This window comes from Nycticebus coucang, chromosome Y (genome assembly GCF_027406575.1).
Source record: "Nycticebus coucang isolate mNycCou1 chromosome Y, mNycCou1.pri, whole genome shotgun sequence".
Classification (NCBI taxonomy): domain Eukaryota; kingdom Metazoa; phylum Chordata; class Mammalia; order Primates; family Lorisidae; genus Nycticebus; species Nycticebus coucang.
Genome location: NC_069805.1, coordinates 26,797,434 through 26,804,603, shown reverse-complemented (window position 1 = coordinate 26,804,603; position 7,170 = coordinate 26,797,434).

Here is a 7,170-nt window from a genome sequence, read left to right as displayed (position 1 = left end):
CTGACTCACTTGTTCCTCCCCACAGAGGCCACAATAAATCTCCTCCTTTATGTAGTCCCATAATCCATCTGCTAATGAACTGTCCTTGTACTATGCCTAGAAAACTTTCTTTTTCTTCTTTCTTTCTTTCTTTCTTTTGTTCTTTCTTTCCTTCCCTTCCTTCCTTCTTTCCTTCCTTCCCTTTTTCCTTCCTTCCTCTTTCTTCTCTTTCAATCTCTCTTTCTATCTTTCTTTCTTTTTCTTTATTTCTTTAATAATTTTTCATGAGACAGACTCTCACTCTGATGCCCAGGCTCTGATACCCAGACTCTCACTCTGATGTCATGGCCTCAGCCTAGCACATAGCGATATCCAACTCTTGGGTTGAAGTGATCCTCTAGCCTAAGCCTCTGGAGTAGCTGGAAGTACAGACAAGTGCCACAACGCTTGGCTACATTTCTATTTTAGTACAAAATGGGTGGGAGATCGGGGCAGAGTGTGTCTTGCTGTTGCTCAGCCTTGTCTCTAACACCTGAGCTCAGGGGATCAGCCTATCTTGGCCTCCCAGAGCATCCAAATATTCTAGTCATGTGTGGCAAATGTCATTGAGCTCTACTTAAGAAATGACCTTATCTGGGGATTTGAGTAATGTCCAATTCTCAGGTGACTGTGAAACATAGGGAATATGTCAGAACTGTTTTGCATATCCATAGTGGCAGATATCACCACAATTATGCATGCATCTCTCATTAGAATTTGTGTATTTAATGTGTGCCCCAATATAACTCTTCTACATCTTGGCCAAGAATGTACAACTACATTCTTTTGGCCAAGAAGCCAAAAGTTTAGACAGCTCTGACACTGACATCAAGAATGTTGGAATTTTCCAGATAGGCTGATATTTCCCATCATCATCATATGGAGTATATGACTGGACACACTGCCTAACCAGATGTTGAGAGAGGACCTTAAGTGAGACACCTACCTTCCCAAAAAAGCCTATGCTAGAGAAATAAGTAAAACATCACGGAAAGTATAAATGAGAATTGTGTGATGTACCTGTCAGGTCTGTGAAATCATTGCCTGATCTTTTGGCTCGGGTTATTGGCCTACAAAATCCCAGGGCAGCAGTTGGTTTAAACCACACTCTTCCATTTCCTTACAAATCAGTGACTTGAAAGGGAAAGTAAGGGTTATTGAATCCCTTGGCCACAGATGCAAAGAAACTTTAGGAAGCATGAATTGAGTGTGGAGAAAAGAAACCCACTCTTTTGTAACAGTTTGAATCCAACAACAAACCTGGATAGCCACTACACATGCATAGCAGAAAAAAAGGTTAAGCTTGAAGATGGTAACCCAGGGAAACACCCAATGTGATATCATCCACAGTGACCATGTAGTGACTTCATCCTGTAATTCCTGGGATTCAGGGTTTTGGTCAAAGATACTAAGTGGCCTTTTCTGCTAACTTTAGTTGGTATCCATCAAGTGTTTGGACCAGGACACTTCTTAACCCTCCATTCACAGACAGAGAAGTGTTGTCCCATTTATGCCTCATTGATTCTTTTGACGGTTGAGTTCCCTGGCACTAGGATGACACAATAGGTGAGATTTTGTAAAGCAGTGTGATTCAAGCTGCATCACAGCTGACAAAACTGGATAGAGCCACTTAATTGGGATGCATTTCAAGGACCTGTTTTGACACCTACCACAAAACATCCATTTGAGAGAAGCTTACAAATTTACTATGCCTATCTACAACCTCATTTTGGTAAAATTTTCACAGGTCTTAAGCATGTCTATTTTGCTTGAGCCATCAAGAAAATTGTGGTGTTTTTAGATTATGACAATGTTTGTTGGTTGGTTTGTTGGTTTGTCTGTCTATGTGCTTGTGTATGTGTATTTTTGAGGTACAGTTTCCTTCTGTGGTGCAGGCTAGTCTTTCGTGGTCTCAGCCTAGATCATAGAAATCTCAAACTCTAGGATTCAGACAATGTTCCTGCCTGAGACTCCCGTGTGTCTAGGACTACAGGGGCCTCTTGCAATGCCAGTTAGTTTTTCACTTTTTAATAGAGACAGGATCTGACACATGCTCAGTACGTACTCAGCATACCCTCGTTCGAGAACTCCACTCATCTCAGCCTGACAGAGGGCTAGGTTTATAGATGTGAGGCACAAAGTTTGGTCATTTTCTCTTTCTTGGTTTCAATACCTTCCTCCCTCTTTCTGCCACTCCCTCACATCATCCTTCCTTCCTCCAATTCTGTCTCTCTCATTCATGTGCTCTCTCCATTCTTTCCTTTCCTTCATCTCTTTCTTTCCTCTATCTCTCTTCTACAACTTAAGGGAAACTTGTCTAGTAAAAAACAAAGTATACAGTACCCTGAATGCATATTCTTGATTTATTTATTTATTTATTTTTTGAGACAGCCTCAAGCTGTCACCCTGAGTAGAGTGCCATGGCATCACAGTCACAGCAACCTCCAACTCCTGGGCTCAAGCAAATCTCCTTCCTCGGCCTCCAAAGGAGCTTGGGCTACAGGTGTCTGCCACAGTGCCCAGCTATTTTACGGTTGCAGCTGTCATTGTTGTTTTGGCAGACCAGGGCTAGATTTGAGCACGCCAGCTCAGGTGTATGTGGCTGGCATCTTAGCCACTTGAGCCACAGGTGATGAGCCTAGTCTTGATCTTTACACTTGCTATGGGTGAATTGTGAAGTGTATGAATTATATCTGAATTGAGTTGTTATTTTTTAACCTATGTGCTGTTACCTATGAGGAAAATAGAGAAAAACCTTCACCAATGCGTAAGTATGTATGAGCACTCTAGCTCACACCTATAATCCCAGCAATTTCAGAGGCCGAGGCAGAAAAATCACTGGAAACTAAGGGGTTCCAAAGCAGAATTAGCAACATAATGACACCTCACTTGTCTAAGAAATAAGTGCAAAACTTCCCCAGCAGTGGTGGCACGGGCCTACACTATTAGCTGCTGAAAAGGATAAAGTCAGTAGGTTCATTTGAGGTCAGAAGCTTGCATTGCCTTGAGCTATGATGGTACCACTCTATTTTTCTGGAGCAAAGGGGGAAACACAGTCTCATATCTATAAAACATATACTGTATAGGTGCAGGAAATGTCTGGGGGCATACGAAATATTTATACATGCATCCCAAGAGGGATTTATTACCAGGATTGTCAGTCTAGCTCAATATGAGAAAATCAACTAATAGAATACAGTAAATTAATAGAATCAATAAGAAAAACCACATCGTCACCCCAAAAGACACATAAAGGCTTTAGACAAACGCAACATACCTTGTTGATAAAATCTTTTAAAAATCTTAGATGAGAAGGGAACGTCTTCAGGACTACTAATGGGATTTACAGATGATTGGATACATATAACGTGCTATAATCACACGATGGAATAATTTTCAACAATCAAAAGGAATAAAGTGCACATTTATGATACAATAGGAATGAAACTTAAAATCCTTATAAGGCCAGTTACAAAAGACCACACAGAGCATGACTGAACTTAAAAAGAAAACATCAAGGCAAGGCAAATTGTCTGCTAGGAGCAGGGGCCAGGTGGGGCAGGGTGGTGGGGAAGATAAAAGTGACTGCTATTAATGTATTGATGTTATTTGTGTGGGGGTAGAAAAAAAGATCTATAATTAGATTGTGATGATAGCTGTACAATTCTGTGACTATAATGAGAAATACAGAATCGCATACTTTCAAAGGGTGAACTACTTATTCCAATGAAGCTACTTAACAATGTTTTCCAAAGATTGAGGTTCTCAAAAGACTCCCAGCATAAGAAGTACCCAGGTGGTGAGAGTGCCTGAGAGACCGTCAACCCTATTTCCCTGCTCATGCACAGGCTATCATGAATGGACATGGAGGGCACATTGATCCATCCTAACAAAGTTGTCATTTTCTTTTTCATTAAGACACAGTCTGACTCCTTCCTCCTGGGTAGAGTGTCCCAACATCATAACTAACCACAATCTCAAACTCCTGGGCTCAACAGATCCTATTGCCCCAGCCTCCTGAGCATCTGGAATTACAGGTGTTCCCCCACGGTGCCCAGTTACTTTGGACCACTGGCTTCTGCCTCCCAGAGTGTTAGGATTACAGGTGTGAGCCACCACTCCAGACCTTGGGAAGTTGGGATGTTATTCAAACTATGCTTTGTGGTGGCCAGTGGTGTTACTTCATGCCTGTCATCTTGGTACTTTGGGAGGCCCAGTCAGTTGGATTTTCTGAGCTTCTGAATTGTAGATCAACCTGAGCATGAGTGAGATTCCCATCTCTGAAGTATAAATAATGTCTGGATGTCGTGCAGGGGCTTGGAGTCCCAGATGAGGAAATAGGTTCACTTGATGACAACACTTGAAGATTGCTGTGACCTATGATACCAGGGAACTCTACCAAGGGCAATAAAACAAGAGTCTTTCACAACACATAAATGGAGAATAGCATTGTTAGGGGACTTACCCTTCATTTTTACTTTTGACCACGGACCTAGTTTTGAAATTTTACCCTAGATTAGATTTCAACTAGGAGAAATCACTCTCTCATAGGAAAGTTGTTTTCCTAAAATCTGTATTAGTGAAGCCTTTGGATTTTATGTAAGTCTGGCCCTTTGATATCTCAGTTTCTTGTAGTTATTGGAAACTTCCCCCACAGTGAATTCTTGCCTAAAATCAGGCTTTTCTATGCACACTAAAAAATCCAGAATAGGGCAGCACCTGTGGCTCAGTGGAAATGGCACCAACACCATATACCCAGGGTGGCAGGTTCAAAACCTGCCCTGGCCAACCTGCGACAACAACAACAACAAAAAATAGCCAAGTGCTATGGCAGTGCCTGTAGTCCCAGCTACTTGGGTGGCTGAGGCAAGAGAATTGCCTAAACCCAAAAGTTGGAGGTTGTTGTAAGATGTGATGCCACGGCGCTATGCAAAAGGCAATAAAGTAAGACTCTGTCACTGAAAATAAATAAATAAATAATGAATCCAGAGTATACCCTCCACCTCTTCACTTGGGCTAATTCATTCTGGGCCAATATTCACTTGCCCCAGTCAGTCTGAGGCCATGGACTAGACATGTCTAGACAACCTCTACCCATCAGATCAACTGCCAATATCCTAATGAACCAATCCCAAACCTGCATTGTCCTGACTCATTGTTCCTCCCCACAGAGGCCACAATAAATCTCCTCCTGTAGTTCCATATTCATTCTGCCTACTGACCTGTTCTTGTACTTTTGCTCTTAAAAATTGTGCTTAGCAAATTTTCTTTCTTTCCTTTTCTTTTATTATTTTTCATGAGACAGTCTCTCACTCTGCTGCTCAGGCTAGAGTGTTATGGCCTCAGCCTAGCAAACAGTAACATCCAGCCCTTGGGTTGAAGGGATCCTCTTGCCTCAGCCTCTGGAGTAGCTGGAACTACAGGCAAGGGCCACAATGCTTGGCCACCTTTTCTATTCTAGTAGAAACTGGGTGGGAGATTAGGGCAGACAGTGTCTTGCTATTGCTCAGCCTTGTCTCCAACACCTGAACTCAGGGGATCAGCCAACCTTGGCCTCCCAGATCATCCAAATATTTAGTCATGTGTGGCAAAATCATTGAGTTCCACTTAAGAAACGACCATATCAGAGGCTTTAAGGAGTGTCCAATTCCCAGGCCCCGGTGACACATAGAAATTATGTCAGGACTGTTTTGTATAATGCTGGTAGTAGGTATCAGCACAGTTATGCATGGAACTGTTTTTTGCTTATCACGTTTCATTAGTGTTTGTGTATTGAACATGTGGCCCAACATAGCTCTTCTACTTCCTATGTGGCCAAGAAGCCAAATGTTTGGGGACCCCTAGCATGGATGTCAGGAATGTTGGAATTTTCCAGATAGGCTGATATTTTGCATGATCATCATAAATAACTACAGCTATGGAGTACACTAATGGACACAGTGCCTAACCAGATTTCGATAGTGGACCTTCAGTGAGACATCTACCTTCCCAAATAAGCCATTTCTTGAGAAAGGAGCAAAACACCAAGAAAGTAGAACTGAGAATTTTGTTACATACCTGTCAGGTCTGTGAAATCACTATCTGATCTTTGAGCTCAGATTCTTGGTCTACAACATCCAAGGGAAGCACTCGGTATAAAATCACATTCTTCTATTTGTCTACAAATCCATGACATGAATAGGAAAGGAAGGGTTGTTGAATCCCTTGGCCACTGATACAAAGACAATTTAGAAAGAAGGAATTGAGGGCATAGAATAGAACCCCACACTTTTGTATTAGTTTGAACCCAAAGATGAACCCAGACAGCCACTACACATGCTTAACAGGAATAAGGCTAATCTTGAAGATGGTAACCCAGGGCAAGACCCATTGTGATGTCATCCATGGTGAACATGTAGTGACTTCATGTAATTTAATGTCCTGGGATTCATGCTTCTGGTGAAAAATACTAAGGGGCCTTTTTTGCTCACTTCAGCTGGTGTCCCTCAAGTGTTTGGAACAGGCAACTTCTTAGCCCTCCATCCACAAAGAGAGAAGTGTTCTCCCATTTGTGCCTTATTGATCCTATTGATGCTTGAGTATCTCGGTTCTAGATTGACATAACAGTTGAGAGTTTGTACAGCAGTGTGACTCAAGATGCATCACAGCTGACAAAACTGGATGAAGTCACTTAAGTGGGACGCTATTTCAAGGACCTGTTTTGACACCTACCCCCAGACATCCATTTCACCGAAGCTTATAAATTTACTATATATGGCTGCAGCCTCAATGTGGTCAAAGCTTCACAGGCCTTAAGCATGTCTACTGTCCTACAACCATCAAGGTAATTCTGGTCATTTTAGATGATGAAAATGTTTGTTGGTTTGTCTGTGTGTGTATGTGTATGGGTATTTTTGAGATACAATTGCTGTACGTTGCCCAGGCGAGTCTTCCGTTGCTTCAGTCTAGATCATAGCAAACTCAAATTACAAGATTCGGGCAATCATCCTGCCTGAGACTCCCATGTGGCTAGGACTACTAGTGCCTGTCCCAATGCCTAGAATTTTTCACTTTTCAGTAGAGACAGGGTATGACTCTTGTTCAGTCTACTCTCAGCATCCCCTAGTTCAAGAACACCACTCATCTCAGCCTGCCAGAGGGCTAGGATCATAG